This window comes from Ambystoma mexicanum, chromosome 3q (assembly GCF_040938575.1).
Source record: "Ambystoma mexicanum isolate Mex_15411 chromosome 3q, UKY_AmexF1_1, whole genome shotgun sequence".
NCBI lineage: Eukaryota > Metazoa > Chordata > Amphibia > Caudata > Ambystomatidae > Ambystoma > Ambystoma mexicanum.
In genome coordinates, this window is record NC_090926.1 from 546,575,839 (window position 1) to 546,591,076 (window position 15,238).

At 45.7% G+C, this 15,238-nt stretch overlaps 1 long non-coding RNA gene across 1 annotated transcript; it reads right to left on the reverse strand.

The window, feature by feature from the left end:
- Nucleotides 1-4,900: 4,900 nt before the first annotated feature.
- On the reverse strand, nucleotides 4,901-14,427 carry LOC138582727 (uncharacterized). Its single transcript, XR_011305065.1, has 3 exons — nucleotides 14,052-14,427; nucleotides 13,777-13,928; nucleotides 4,901-13,535 (listed from the first exon to the last, which is right to left on the reverse strand). It is a non-coding gene; the product is annotated as an uncharacterized lncRNA (long non-coding RNA).
- Between the last annotated feature and the right edge of the window lie 811 nt (nucleotides 14,428-15,238).

A 15,238-nucleotide genomic window follows, 5' to 3' on the forward strand; every position in this document is an offset into this window, starting at 1 on the left:
TGTTTCTGAATTTGAAGGTAGGCCACTCTGTCTAGAATCTTTAGGATGTAGGGAACAGTGGTGATGGGACTATAGTTAGTGGGAATGTTGGGCTATAGGTTCGTTTTTTTTTTAAGAGGGGCATAACCCAGGCCTCCTTAAGGTTGTTGGGTACCGTCCTGGTCTCGAAGGAGGAATTGATTAATGCCGAGATGAATGGGGCAAAGTCCTTGGTGCCTTCCTGAATGATTGCCGCTGGGCAAAGATCTCCTTGGCATCTGGATGGTTTGAGGCGTTTAATGATCTTTTCCACTTCATTGGCTGAGACCGGTGAGAAGGAGAAGGTTGGGCAGTTGGGGGTGTTAGTAGGCGGAGGGTAGGTGGGGTTGGCGTTCTTGACTAAGCTGTTCTTTTTTGGCTCAATTTTAGATTGGAGCATAGCAATTTTGTCTGCAAGTGCTTTCTGTTAGCGCACCAGATTGCGTCTTTCACACAGGTTTCCGATGGCGGTGCTGGGGACTCAGGTTCCCTGAGAATACTGAAGAACTCTTTAGTCTTAGATTTGGCATTGAAAATATGGTTGTCATAGGTTTCCTTTTTTGCGTTGAGGATAGCAGATTTGTAAAATGCAGCAGCTCACGTGAACAGCGCCTTGTTAGTGCGGTTAGGTGATTTTCTTAATGGATTCTGCCACTCTTTTGGCATTCCGGAGGATTTTTAGTTCAGGTCTAAACCATTTGTTGAGGTGGGATATTGGTTTGGCTTTGGTTAGTTTAATGGGGGTGATGCAGTTCACAGCAGCCTCCAGTGTGCTATTGAATAGGTCAAATAGTTTGTTTGAGTCCAAGTTCTTGAAGTTGGCTGGGTCTAGGACCTTCTGGATCAAAGGATGAACGCTTTGGAGCGTTAAGTTTCGGTTGTTTCTGGCGAGGACTTGCGGGGCAATGTGGGGAGTTGGAGTGGTAGGTACATTCCCCTGGATGGGAAAGGAAATGAAATGATGATCAGACCATGCGGTGGGGGCGTTTTGAAGGATGGCGGTAGAGCAGTTGAAGTCTGCCAACCAGTCCAATGTCCTTCCTTTATTGTTTGTCAGGGTCGTGACACAGTGGTTAAAGCCGAGCTGGGAAATGGTGTTTTCCAGGGATGAGGCATTGAGATCGTTAGGATCAGAGAGACCTAAGTTAAATTCACCAAGAAGGATTATTTGCGATCCTGGTTTAGTGTTATTAGTCAGTAGATCAGAGATATCTTCCGCGAAAGAGGAGGTATAACCTGGGGGCGGTAGATGAGGTGCATTAGGATGGTTTGGGTTGCTGATAGGGGGATCTTGACAGATAGTAGCTGCGTTGATGTGGGGCTGGCAGCGGGCTAGGCTCTGAGGCCTAGGGACGTTTTAGCAATGACTTCTACTCTGCCTCCTTTGCTGGCCTCTTTATCTTTCCTTATTATTGAGTAGCCATCTGGGATGGCTAGTGATAATGCTGGGCTTGCTGCCTGATGCAACCAAGTCTCGGTAATTGGCATGAAGTGCAGTTCATTGCTAGAAATTAAGTCAGCAATGTCTTTTATTGGCCTGTGTTTTTTTAATCTATTTTATTTTAACAAATTGAGCAAAAGCATGAATACTGTAGGCATTAGATCATGCACCCGTCTAGCAGGTTTGTGCCTCATAGATTGATGGCTCTTTACATCCAACAACACTTTTTAATTCCCTCACCAGAAACAGTTTCACGGGCTCACCTGTTGTGTGACATTAACACTGATCAACGCTAGAGCAGCATTTATCTGCACAGTGAGTTTAGACAAGGGTTGGTGTCCTGTGTAACAATGCTAGACAGGCACACGTTGGAACACCCTTGACATCCACTGCTGCTTTTCTGTCCCCCCTCCATCAACAACTGTTAGCCTTTTCAATTACTACAGAATAAAAACAATGTCTGCTTTATCTTATTCTTTTAATTAATTTCTGTAGGCTAGTTTTTTCATGCTTGTCATCCTACCATGTGCAATCATTGCCCAAGTCGCCTGAGCAATACTGGTCGTCCATAGGCTCACCTGGTGTCATTCTGCCCCAGCCCAAATACCCTCACAAGACCAAAACAACCCCACAGTCCACCAGAAGAAGTATTTTGTCAGTAGCTTTTGTATGAATTTTGGTTTGAGTTGCTGCGGTGTGAGGTCACCATGGGGGTCATTTCGGCAGGAGTGGACTGGCCTACAGGGGACTCTGGATATTTCCCGGTAGACCTCCGCATTCGGGCCTCTTTTGTGTGGTAAGCTATTTAATTTGTACATTTTCTATGAGGAAAAGCATTCTGCTTCCTGAAAATGTGTTATTTGGGGCCACTTTGACCATTATTTCCAGGGCCTCTTTTGGTTCCCAGTGCACCCCTGCATTTGGTGATTGCCAGGGGTACCAAGGATACCCCTGGCAATCCTTTTGCTGCCCCTGTCACTGCTATTACAACCCCTGTTCACAAAGCCAGTGCCAGTGGCCAGTGACAGGCAGCCTCCTGCTGCAGGACTGGCGGCTGATACCATCAAAGGTAGATTACTTGTACTGCCTGACCTGAAGGGTAGAGCTGAAGAACGGAGAACTCAACATGCATTTCTTTTTGGCATTAATGGAGATTCTGGGGCACAGCAGAATGTAATGCAAGTTGTTAGTATACCCCTCAGATAGCGGAGTAAGTTGAATGCTCACTGCTGTGGTCTAGGTACAGACTGTAGATTACTGGTTAAACTGTTGGCATGTCTGACTCAGATGTTTACCCAAATTGAGCATTCTTACATGTAATTTAACAATTACATATCTTACAATGATTTCAATACATTAAGTATCCTTACATTTCCCAATAGTAACTCGTATTATTTCTAGTGATAGAAATGGCTATTTAAGAAGCATCAACAACGTGTATAGGTAGTTTTTCTACCGTAAATAGATTTTCCGTGTGAAGCATGGAGTTGTTTTACCTTTGTGAGGTTTTGTAAAACTGCACAGAATCCACTGACACATATGATATGATAATTTATTTGTATCGCGCTCATGCGCAAGTGTTTCAGAGTGCGCCGAGGCAATGGAGAGGAACAAGGGAGGAAAAAACAACGATCTTACTAGGCCCAGTGACATTGAGAACGTGCAGATCAGCAGGGGAGAGGAAGGGCAAAGGTAGAAGCAAAGTGGAAGGTCTTGAGGTGCTTCTGGAACCGAAAATGGTTCTCCCCAAGTTTCACAGAGGCAGGGAGGCTGTCCCAGAGGCAAGCCCCAGCCGTGGAAATAGATCTACCCCCAACTCGTTGCTTGGAGAAGCGACTGACCCTGGAGGAGTTTCAGCTTCTATGGGAATTATACGTGGGGCCCGGAACAATAATAATTCTGAACAGTAGGAATTGTGGAAAGTTATCAGCACTCACTGACTTTCACACTGCACACAAAGAACCATCGCCCACCATTTCCGGTGGGCACACACTGTACTAACAATCTGTGATGATAAGGACATTTGATTTTTTAAGTAGTTCAGGGGTAATAATAATACATCAACGTGTTCCCCAGAATTAGGATATTACCATGCAAGCCCACGATACATAGACAGCAATGTATTAATGTGAAGGAAAAGGATTTTGAAGCAAAAATGTCTCAAGTAGTTTGCAATCTGTCGTTTAGATAGCAATCCATGAGTTCACTACTGCTTATCAGATTTACGTTTTGAATCATAAGGAACGCTGATTCCTACACAGGAGTCAAAGGCTGATGTATTATCCAATTAACCTTCTAATGCATTATGCTTGCGAGCATGAGCGACACTTCTTTCAAGCCAAAACCCTTCTCATTACTTACAGTTAATATAATTGGTGGCAGTAAATTGGTGTTAGACAGCGTTACATTTGATGAAAGAGTGGTGCATCTTTCGGTAGGTTTGCTGGTGTGCAGCGTAATCGATAAAGGTGCCAGTCATATTATTTGTACTTGCTGCTCTAATTCCTCTCTCATACAAAATGGATTTCTTTGCATCCTGCAATATACATAACGTATTAACCAACTTCTTTTACATTCATATTCATGTGGATTATGCTGTTAATTGGAGATTACGCAAACATGATATCAGGGCGCATATTTCAGATTTTCTCCTTGACAAAAATGTTTGATCCTGGGCACATCACTTCACCTGGCAGTGACTAATTGCTCTGAAGTGCCAGAATTGTGATCTTCTAGAAGTAACTCAGGTCAGTTCACACTACAAAACAAATACATCAAACACATTGAAGTAATGCCTAAAATGCATCAATGGGCCTCATAACGACCCAGGCGGAGGACCATGGTGCTATTAGCACCATGGTCCATGCCGGTGTCCACCATGGCAGAATGGGGAATTACCACCCATTCCAAGGTTGGCGGGGCGGTAATTCCCCATGCCGCCATGGCCCTTCCTCATTCCCATTTTTGCCCCATAGGGCTCAATGGGAATGGGGAAGGCGCTAATAACGGTACCGCAAATTGCAGTACCGTTATTAGCACCAAAGTCCCTTTGAGGGTCTCTACTTTAACGGCTGGAAAAACCAGCCGTTAAGGTCGGGTCCCGCAAAGGGACCTCGTAATTAGGCGTTAAGGGTTTAACGGCGCCGACACCTTTTACGGCGCCTTTAAACCCTTAACACCAGGGTCGTAATGAGACCCAATGTCCCATATAAGACAACCACTGATGGACTAGGCGATCTGGTGCGAAGAGCATGTGTCATCCCTTCTGATTTTTGGCTATACACTCTGGAACTTCACTTCCAGCAGCAATCTTGGATCGTTGACATCACTTCCCGTGGCCAACTTGGATCTGTGACATCACTTCATGTGGCCATCTTGGAACAGCCCAATCGTCAGCTGAAAGCTACAAGAGGCTTGAAAGAAACTCGGGGACACGGCAGGTAAGTGGAAGTTTCTTTATTAAGCGAGTCCAGCCCAGAGGGAGACCGCAGCCAACTGTCTCTGCTGTCACGCGACCCTCTCGATAAAATCATAACAAGGAGAGTTGCGTGTCAGCACGAGACCCTAGCCGCAACACTAATCGTTACATATCTCCCTCCCCCAAAGAGCAAGATGAGAAAACTTAAACATACAACCACAACAACTGCGTAATTGTAAACTGTACAATTTCGCCTAACAATTTCACATCTAAAAACAACCAAATACAAAGAAATATTGTAAAACAGTAAATAATGTGCTTGTGTAATTAAATCCAAATCACATTTGTTGGACCCACAACCCCGGCAAATTGCCAAAATGTGTAAATCCTCCCACTGTGCCACTTACAACTACAAGTGACATTTCTTAGTATACATAGTCACTCAACCAAGCAGGCTTTGATCTTGACCTATGAGCACCCTCAGCAAAACAATCATGCCTATTGACCCCATTACCTCCCTTCCTTTCTGCACGTGAGCCTCCTAGCTCACCATCCTCCTTCATATCCCAAGCCCTAGCAAGTCTTCTTTTTGACAATGCTTCTCCTCCTTCCAGAATGACCACACTCTTCCTCACCGCACATATCTTCTTCGGCCCCAGAAATGTACTCTCCACACATTTATTTACCAATCTAGGATTTTTGATATAGACCATATTACCAACAAACCACTCTCGATCCTTCACTCTTTCTCTTGTGTCAAACAGTTCCTTATTTTTCTCCTGACTTAAGCCAATATGCCTCATTATCTGGTCCCTATCCACCTGAACAACCTTCGCCATTCCTAGCCACCCTGGGCAAAGTCTCGTCCATGGTTCTCTCCCCTTAATAGACACAAAGGGAGAGACGCCCATTACCGAATGCAGCGTTGTTACATAATTCCATGTCAACATGTTCAACGCATCTCTTCATTGCTGTTTTAACCTCATTGCCAATTGTATACCCCCTTTCAAATACCTGTTCACTCTCTCTACAAGACCGTTAGCCCTTGGATGATATAACGCTGTTCTAATGTGTTTTATACCATAACCACTCAAAAATATCTTCATTGCTTCCGATACAAATTGCACCCCATTATCTGACCCTAACTCAGAGGGTACACCTGCCTTAAGAAAAACTTTCTCCAGAAACACAATTAAATCCTTGGCAGTGACCTCCTTGACAGCGTCCCACTCTATCCATTTCGAATGAAAATCCACCACTACAAACAAGAACCTTCACCTAACCCCAAAATTGGGCCCGTGATATCTACTGCCAACTTGGTCCATGGCTGATCAGGAATAACATTAGGGATCAACGGTGTCTCTCTTGTGACCTTGCTCTTATCACTTGTCTGACATGCCATACAATACTTTACCTGTTTTTCCGCCATCTTGTCAATACCTGGCCACCAATAACTTTGCCTTAATTTTCTTTTCATGGCTCCCTCCCCTGGGTGCCCCTGGTGAGCAAGTTCAACTAAGATGGTCCTAATTGTTTCCGGAGGAACCACACAACGTCCCCTCCTTAACCTGTCCTCAAAAATATTCAAATCATCTTTGACCTCGCACCAGACATCAAACTTCCTGTCCAACATTTTCTTATCTGGCCATCCTTTCACAGTCCACTCTTTGATCAACTTAAGGTCATTGTCCAAACCTTCCTCATATAACCATTTTTCCTGTCCTACAGCACCATCCACTTCCGCTACTACCGACTCTTCCTCTTCCACACTCTTGACCTCCACTTCCCCTCCTAATGGTAGCCTGGATAGGCAATACGACACTACATTTTTCTTTCCCGGTAGGTAACTGACATCAAAATTATAATTTTGAAGACCTAAACCCCACCCGCTAATCTTGGGGGACCCCAAAGCCCACCTTCCACTTTCAAACAATTGTACCATGGTCCGATCTAACCACAAACTTTCTGCCCCACAAAAAATACCTAAAGTGATCAACCGCCCAAGACATTGCTAAAGTTTCTCGCTCAATCACTGAGTATTTACACTCTGCATCCCTTAGCGCCCTTGAAGCAAACGCTATGACTCTTTCATTATTGTTCTTATCATATTGTACCAAAGAAGCACCCAAACCCAAAGCACTCACATCCACAACTAGAACATTCTTGTCCTTGGGATCAATTGAGGGTGCATTGCTTATCCCTTCTTTAATGCTATCAAACGCTTCACCACACTCCGGAGACCACACAAACTTTGACCCTTTTTTGAGCAACATCCTTAAGGGCGCAGACACCATTGCAAAATCCTTAACAAATTTATGATAATATTCGGCCAATCCTAAAAAAGACCTCACCTGGTCTTAATCGGTCGGTACTGGCGCACACCTCACAGCCCTCACCAAACACTTTTTTGGCCGCACCCCTTCCTTATCAATCTCATGCCCAAGATACTCCACACTATCAACCGCAATCCTGCATTTGCTCCTTTTTACAGTCAACCCAGCTTCTGCCAACCCGCATAAAACCTTACTCAACACTATATCATGTTCACTTTTAGAGTTAGCATAAATTAACACGTCATCCTGAAACACTACAATATTTTGTACTCCATCCATCATAGTCTCCATTATTCTTTGGAACACTGCCGCTGCCGAGGCCAGGCCAAACGGCATCCTACAATACTTAAAGGTTCCAAACGTTGTTATAAATGCAGTTAGATGCTGACAATCTTCCTTCAACGGAACCTGGTGATATGCTTGAGAGAGGTTTATCACTGAAAATATCTTTGCATCGGTCAGTGTCGATAACTTTTCTCCAATCAAGGGCAGAGGATGTCTGTCTATGAGGATACTCCTGTTGAGGTCTCTTAAATCTACACATAGCCTTATCTCTCTGCTCGATTTTGCCGCAACCACCACTGGGGACAACCACTCTGAACTCTCAGATCTTTCTATGATCCCCTTCTGCAACAATGCATCAATTTCTCCTTTTAGTTTATCGCTGAGGACATGAGGCACGGGCCTCACCTTATGCACCTTTGGGATCGCCCCAGCCTTTAACCGGATCTCATGTTCAAATCCCTTTAGCATTCCCAACTCCTCTCGGAACACCATTGGAAACTCTTTGTCCCACTTGTCTCTGACCTCAGCAATCGTCACTGGTTCTTCTGCATTTGCTTGGATTCTAATTCCCAATTTGCGCTGTTCACCCCAACCTAAAAGGGAAGAACCTTCTTGCGTGACAAAGATGTCCGAATCACAGCTCCTGCCCTTGTATTTTATGGATGCTTGAAATTTTCCTAGAACTTGAATTCACACATTCCCATAAGCATAAGGTTCAATTCCATGCTCCAATAACTGACTTACATCTCCTTGCAAACATCCTTCGAAAGTTAATTTCGACATCAGAGTCCAAGGTGAACAGCTATCCACCTTCATAGTGACCACCCTCCCATTGATCAGAAACACATCCGTAGGCGCACTACCCTTATGCGAGAACTCTGATACTTCCAACACATGTTTAGCTTGACTACCTTGCAGAACTACAGGACTTTCTTCTTGCTCTGGAACTCTTCCACTGCACTAAATGTTTTGCACCTGGCCTGATTCCCGACAGACTCTCGTAAAATGTCCTCTTTTTTTGCACTTCAAGCACGAGATATTCCTCGGGGGACAAAACGCGCTCGTGGATATGTGACGGTTGCTGCCACACTTGTAGCATCTGACTTCCTTGCTAATGTTTGTTGTTCTTATCCCTCTCACTGCAGCAACTTCTCCTTCTTGTTTGTCACTCCTCATGGTTGACATATACTTGTGTGTCTGGTCCATGCTTCTAGCTGTTTCTACTGCCATTTCCAATGATACATCTTTAGACAACAGTCTTTCTTGTATTTTCATGTTATTCATGCAGCAAACTAGTTGGTCACATATAAGTGAGTCTGTGAGTGCACCGAACTCACACGTATGACAGAGACCTCAATGCTGCTATGACATTCTCTACAGGCTCTTGCGAATCCTGTGACCTTTGGAAAAATCTATGCCTTTCAAAAGTGATGTTTTTTTTCACTTCAAAATGTATCTCTAGTTTTCTCTCTGCCACAGAATATTGGTCCACGTCTCCATGACATTCTTGTGGAGGCTCTGGCAACCCATCATACACACTATGACCTTCTGTGCCCAGATTGTGCAGTAGAATTGCTTCCTTCCTTGCGGGTGCGAAGTTTTCCCCACCTATTGCAACCAAATAGGTGTCAAATAACTTCTTCCATCTGTCCCACCTTATAACTGGTGTGCCAGGTTCCAATGAGAAAGGTGGGGGTGGGGGCATGCTTGCAGCAGCCATGTTTGTAAAAATTTGCACTTGGTGCACTTGCTTGTTACTAACACTGCTGGGGTGCTTTCCCTGTCAATACCCCAAATATGCCACTCCAAAAAGGATTGGGTGAGGATTCACGTTCATATGTAACTTCTTATAGTTCATCCATTGGTGAGCCTTAACACTTGCACTTTACACTGATCTGCCTTATTTTAAACTGTCTCTTTACTTCCTCTGCACCTTTACAGGGACCTCTTCCTAACCACTTGGTCTTTCCTTCCTCACTCCTTTCCAGGCCGATTGGGGTTGTAATTTCAAGTTGAAGCTTGCAAGCCTGTCAACAGCAGCCAAGCAGCCAATGAATATCCCAGAGAGGGTTCTCTAACTCATCCCCAACAACGTGTGTTCTCCTATACTGGCTCTTGTCCTGGCTGTCCCCTCCCTCCCCCTCCTCCTCACCTCTGTGGCAGATATCGCAGTCCAGTTCTTGGAAGGCGGGGCGCCAGGTGCCGAAACTGCTGGGAGCCTACACGAAGCAGGGGTCGTCTCCCCCCAACACAGCTGTGCATGCCCCAGTACGCTTCCAGGACAGCCTTAGACCACATGAGGTCTATAGCGGCAACACTGGCTGCTGCTCAGAGAGGGGGGGGGGCTGCAGCTGCTGTCCTGTGGCGCCTCCTGTGGAGCTGCTCACGCTGGAGCGCTCCCGCTCCGTTACGGTTCACTTTCCCCCGCGGCGGGCTGGGCTCGCTTGATGGCTTAACGCATCCTTGTCGCCACTGAAAGAAACTCGGGGACACGACAGGTAAGTGGAAGTTTCTTTATTAAGCGAGCCCAGCCCAGAGGGAGACTGCAGCCCACTCTCGACACATCATCTCCAACTGTCTCTGCTGTCACTCGACCCTCTCGATAGAATCATAACAAGGAGAGTCGCGTGTCAGCACGAGGACCTAGCCGCAACACTAATCTCTACAAGGCTGATCTGGGAACACCAATCGGGAAGAAATTGCCTCATCGTAGCAACACCAGGGACAATAGCAGAGATACCAACCACTGATGGATCAGATGACAAGAGCATGTGTCATCTCATCTGAACTCCCTAGTGGCATCAGCCAGGGGCATCCCAGTTAAGCACAACAATGTGAAGTGTGAACAACAGACATTGACCAGTCCCTTTTCCTCTTCACCAATGAGCCTTTGCTTTGCTGTGTCCTGCTACGTGTCTGTAAGTACCCTGACAGCATTGGGTAGGCTGCTGGTCACTTTTGCTCCATACACCTCAATTTTTCATGCCTTCCAAGCCTCTGCTTAAGGATTGTAGTCCAGCTTCAGGTAGACAGCATTGAGAATGCTGCTGGTCACGTGACCAGACCCATCATTCAGCTGCTCTGCCCACCTCCAGTTCCTGTGCCTTCCAAACCCCTGCTTAAGTACTGTTGGTCAACTTCAGGCAGATAGCATTGAGTAGGCTGCTGGTCACATGACCAGGCCCTGCTACACAGCTGCTCCGCACACCTCTAGTTTTCGTGCCTTCCATGCATTTAGTTAAGGACTGTAGGCCAGCTACAGGCAAACAGAATTGAGTAGGATGCTTGTCAAATGACCAGGCCCTGCCACTAAATTGCTCTGCTCACCACCTATTTAATCATTCTTTCTTAGGTGTCCTCAGAAAGGGACGTGCGAAGACAAAGAGTTCACCTGTTCAGGACTGATAGGCCTAAGGAGCTGACCCGCTATCCAACATATCACCTACAAACTAATCACTACTACTGCTACTCACCAAACAACATTACCATGTGTCTCCTCCCTCCACAGCCCAGCCCCACTCTCTCTAGGGATCGAATGGCCAAGTGCCCTGGGCAGCCCCATCAAGCTACCCTATTGAACATCATCAATATTGCCCTTAACCCCATCTAACACCCACGGACCACATGCACACACCTCTTATGTTGGTCAATGCTTGCTCAGCAATCGCTCAACCTGCAGAGATTGCTGACCTCATCTCCTATAATAACCTTGATGCCCTGTTCATCACTGAAATATGGCTACCCCATCCTCCCCACATGTTTTCGACATCCTCCTAACACAAGGATACTGCAGCCAACATGCCGACCTGCTAGGATGAGCATGAGGAGGAGTGGCAAACATCCACAGGAGTGATTGGTCATGCTCCATCATCCCATCTCCCAGAACAGGCTAATTTGAATCACTTGCCTGCCGGGTCCTCTCTATTACACAAGGAATCCATCACCTTCCACCTCATCTACAAGCCACCTCACAGGAGTGACTCTTTCATTGCGGATATTTCCAATTTACTCTCCTCTGCCAGATTAGCACATTCAAATAATGTCCGTCTCTGTGATTTTAACGTACCGAGTTACAGGCTAACAACCACACTCGAAGCACACTTTTGCACTGACTGCTTCCTTGGACCTTCAGCAAATTGTGCTCTCCCCCCACGCACAACAAAGGCAACACTCTAGACTTAGTGTTCACATCCTCCCTCTGCATCACCTGTTCAGATCCTATCCCGCTTGACTGTTCTGACCACACCTCCATCCCATTATCAGTCACCCACTCCACTATGGCTCACAAACGTCAGGCTAAACACCCCCTCACTCAACTCCACTCATTCAAAATGTTCCCATGACCTAGAAGCAAACTTTGCAGACTTCCCCACCACAGACAATGCCTAGGGCCTCCTGGCATTATTCAGCAACTCTGCTATGAAACTTGTGGATACTCATGCCCCCCTAAAATCGAGCTGGCCAAGACCAAACCATCCGCCCCATGGTACAGCCCTGAGCTAGTCTCCAACACACGTTTAATCAGTTGCCTAGAGAAACAGTACAACCAAAACCATATTGTGGGAGATCTCACCAACCTCAAATATCTGCGCAAACCGTAGGATTCTGATAACCAAGGCCAAAGCTAGTTACTACTCCACCACTATCGCAGCAGCCTCTAACAGGAGCAAAGCCCTCTTTGAAGTACTAAACCATTGTACTAAACCCAACCCCTAACCCGACCAGGAACTCAGGAAAAATGCAACAGAATCAACATATTTTAATTTTAAAAATAGACAAAATCCAAGAAATCATCAAATCAGCCTCTCAAAGCATTATCATCTCCTGCACCCTGGCATGCACTCTGCCCAACAAAAACAACAAGAGGTTGATGGAGTGGAAAGCCCACTTCTACCCGATCCTCATACAGGAACATCACCTTTAGCAACAAACACAAAGGGTTAGGAGGGCAAAAACACTCTATTGTGATCAGGTGGTTGCCTAAACTGTACCAGTATATCACGACAGCAAATGCTTCTTAGTCAATCACATTAGTGAGCAGATGCAAATAAGTAAAAAAGTACAAAATTGTATTCATACACCAAACTAGATCACATCATAATTAAAAATATTAAAACGTAGGTTGAAGTAGATTTAGACATCTCAGTACGGATATGGTAAATTCACGAGATGAAAAATGTCCGACTTGGGGCCTCATTAGGACCCAGGAGGTAAGGGGTTTACGGCGGCGTAAACAGCGCCGACCCTTACCGCCTGATTCCGAGGTCCCTTAGCGCCATGGAGGTTTTAACACCTGCTTTTAGCAGGTGTTAAAATCCATGGCGCTAAGGGACCTTGTTGTTAATTACGCCACCGTAATTTACGGTGGCGTAATTAACGCCTTCCCCACTCCCATTATGCCCTATGGGGCAAAAATGGGAATGGGGAAGGGTAAATGGGGATTGGGGACTTACCGCCCGCCAACCTCGGAATGGGGCGGTAAGTCCGCCAACCACCATGGCGTAAACGCTGTTTACGCCATGGTGGTAAAGGTACGACCCAGGCGGTAACTTACCGCCTGGGTCGTAATGAGGCCCTTGATCGTCTACTCAACGCTAAAGAGACTGTGCAACGTAGAAACAGACAGTAGTACAATACAGTTTATGAGCAGAAACTAAGCCCTATAAAGTCCTGTGGTGTCAAAAATGTGTCATGTGCTGTGCAAAATCCGCAATTTGAGCTACATCCAACACTCCAGTCATTCTTGACATCATTCATTCATCCACATGCTATCTACAAGATACATCCAACATGTTTCTTTCCAGAAAAGTGCAAAGGTGCAGGGAAATTCGTCAGGGACTGTCTGAGATAAAAACAGAGCACTGAAGTGTGCAAATTACACAAGAATAAATGGTAAGGTAACCGTAAATGGGAACACAAACTAGGAAGCAAACAAACACTTGTAAGGTTCTCAACAAGAACACCACTGCAAATACTACACAGAGAATTGCAAAGTTGAGGCAGCGTCCATGAAACGACAACTGGTAGCTTGACGTGTCACCTGCAATAGAGGAGACACTAGGGTCAGTTTCCATATGTCCAATGTGCGACTGTTCTGACATCAACAATCTACCCACCTTAACTAATATTTCAGGAAGGTATATCACAAGGGCAGCCTAATTGCCCGTTAAGTTTGCATATATGGGAACTAGTGGAGAAGATAGAGAGGAAAAAAACAAAAGGGACATGGAGCACAGGGCTCTCTCAGAGCACACAAGGGTTGATTTGAAAGTGTATCTTACCATCAATGGATGAGGCCGCAGAAGTTCTGAAGCAGTCTAGGGTACGCTAAAGCTGATGCAGAAAATTGCCTTTCATTGCTGAAAAACGGGACGTCATATGATGGCCACCAAAAACGTGGGGGAATCCCACCGGGAGTAGGTGCTGAATGAGTCTGAGGGAAAGTACACAAGAAGCCAGTGAAATGGAAATGCCTAATGGGGCTCGTAAGCCTTAATATGTAAAACTAGGCTTCTAGAGCATCGCTGCTGGAATGCAGACAAACAGACAAAATTACCTTGTTCCAACTGGTACGGGAATTCCGTCTGGGGTAGTCTAAGGTCTCGTCCTCTAAGGGGCAGCCTGTGAGTATCTGTGCGGCACTGGCATCACCGAGGGTAAGTAGTCGGCAGTTGCTGTTAGCTCAATTGGGCAAGCGGCCGCGAGCAGCGTGCGACTAGAACTAAAAGGGGAAGCAAGTCTCACTGTTCTGCATCCGAAACAGACCACTAGATGTAAATGGTCTAGTACCAAAAGGCATAGCCATGTCCGGTTCCTCGGTTGCAAACAAAAACTGCCATGAGACAGATTCGATGTAGGGTTTACTGTGTATATGTTAGCTGACTCCCATCAGCCCGATTTGTCTGCGTCGCAAGGTGTACGATCATGTGATGGGCCACTGCCTGAAGTACTGTGTCGTGCGTAACTCGACGTCGATCTCACTGGGTGGAGACGACGTGGTGCATGCGCGTTATCACGGATTCTGGGCATTCCTGCTTGGGAGTGTCCAATTCCAAACATGGATGTCATGTTTATCCAAGTGATAGTTAACCCTTGGAGCTAATGCGATGAGACAGGATGGCGCACAGCAAACGTTATTGGACACTGTATTGTGTGAAGAAAAGGAATGGCGCTAGAGATTAAAAAATAGTGTATGGCGCCACATGTATGTCAAAGTTTAAATATCATGTGTCTGTGTCAGAGTAACAGTATGTTACTGCACAAAGGCTAGTACATAGTATGTGCCACAGTGTGCCAGCTGGTAATGCTACGAGTGTGTCAAAATAAACTTGTTGGTTGACGGTCTCAGGGCCTCACAATGGTACTGATATAGGTGGTATTTCAGTATGCCGCCCTCATCGCTTGGTAGAAATCTCCACTATTGAGCTGAATCTCAGGCTCCACAGAAAAGGCGATGTTGGATGGTGGACCTAGGGGCCCATAAATAGAACCTTATCTTCTAGTATTCGAAAATGGCACAATGGGATGGCAGAGTTAATGTGTCGCCCTTACCTGCGACTTAATCCTTTGTCACACGTTTAACCAGTCCACTTTTTCGTTGAGGCCAGAGATCGTGCTTTTCTTTAAGAAAACAAGTTGTTGTTCTCTGTGCAATAGCTTACTTTTATCTCTATTTGTGTCCATACTGGGTAATAGTTTGTACAGAACTGTCCACTTAAGGTCGTCAGGTGTATGTATATTTTC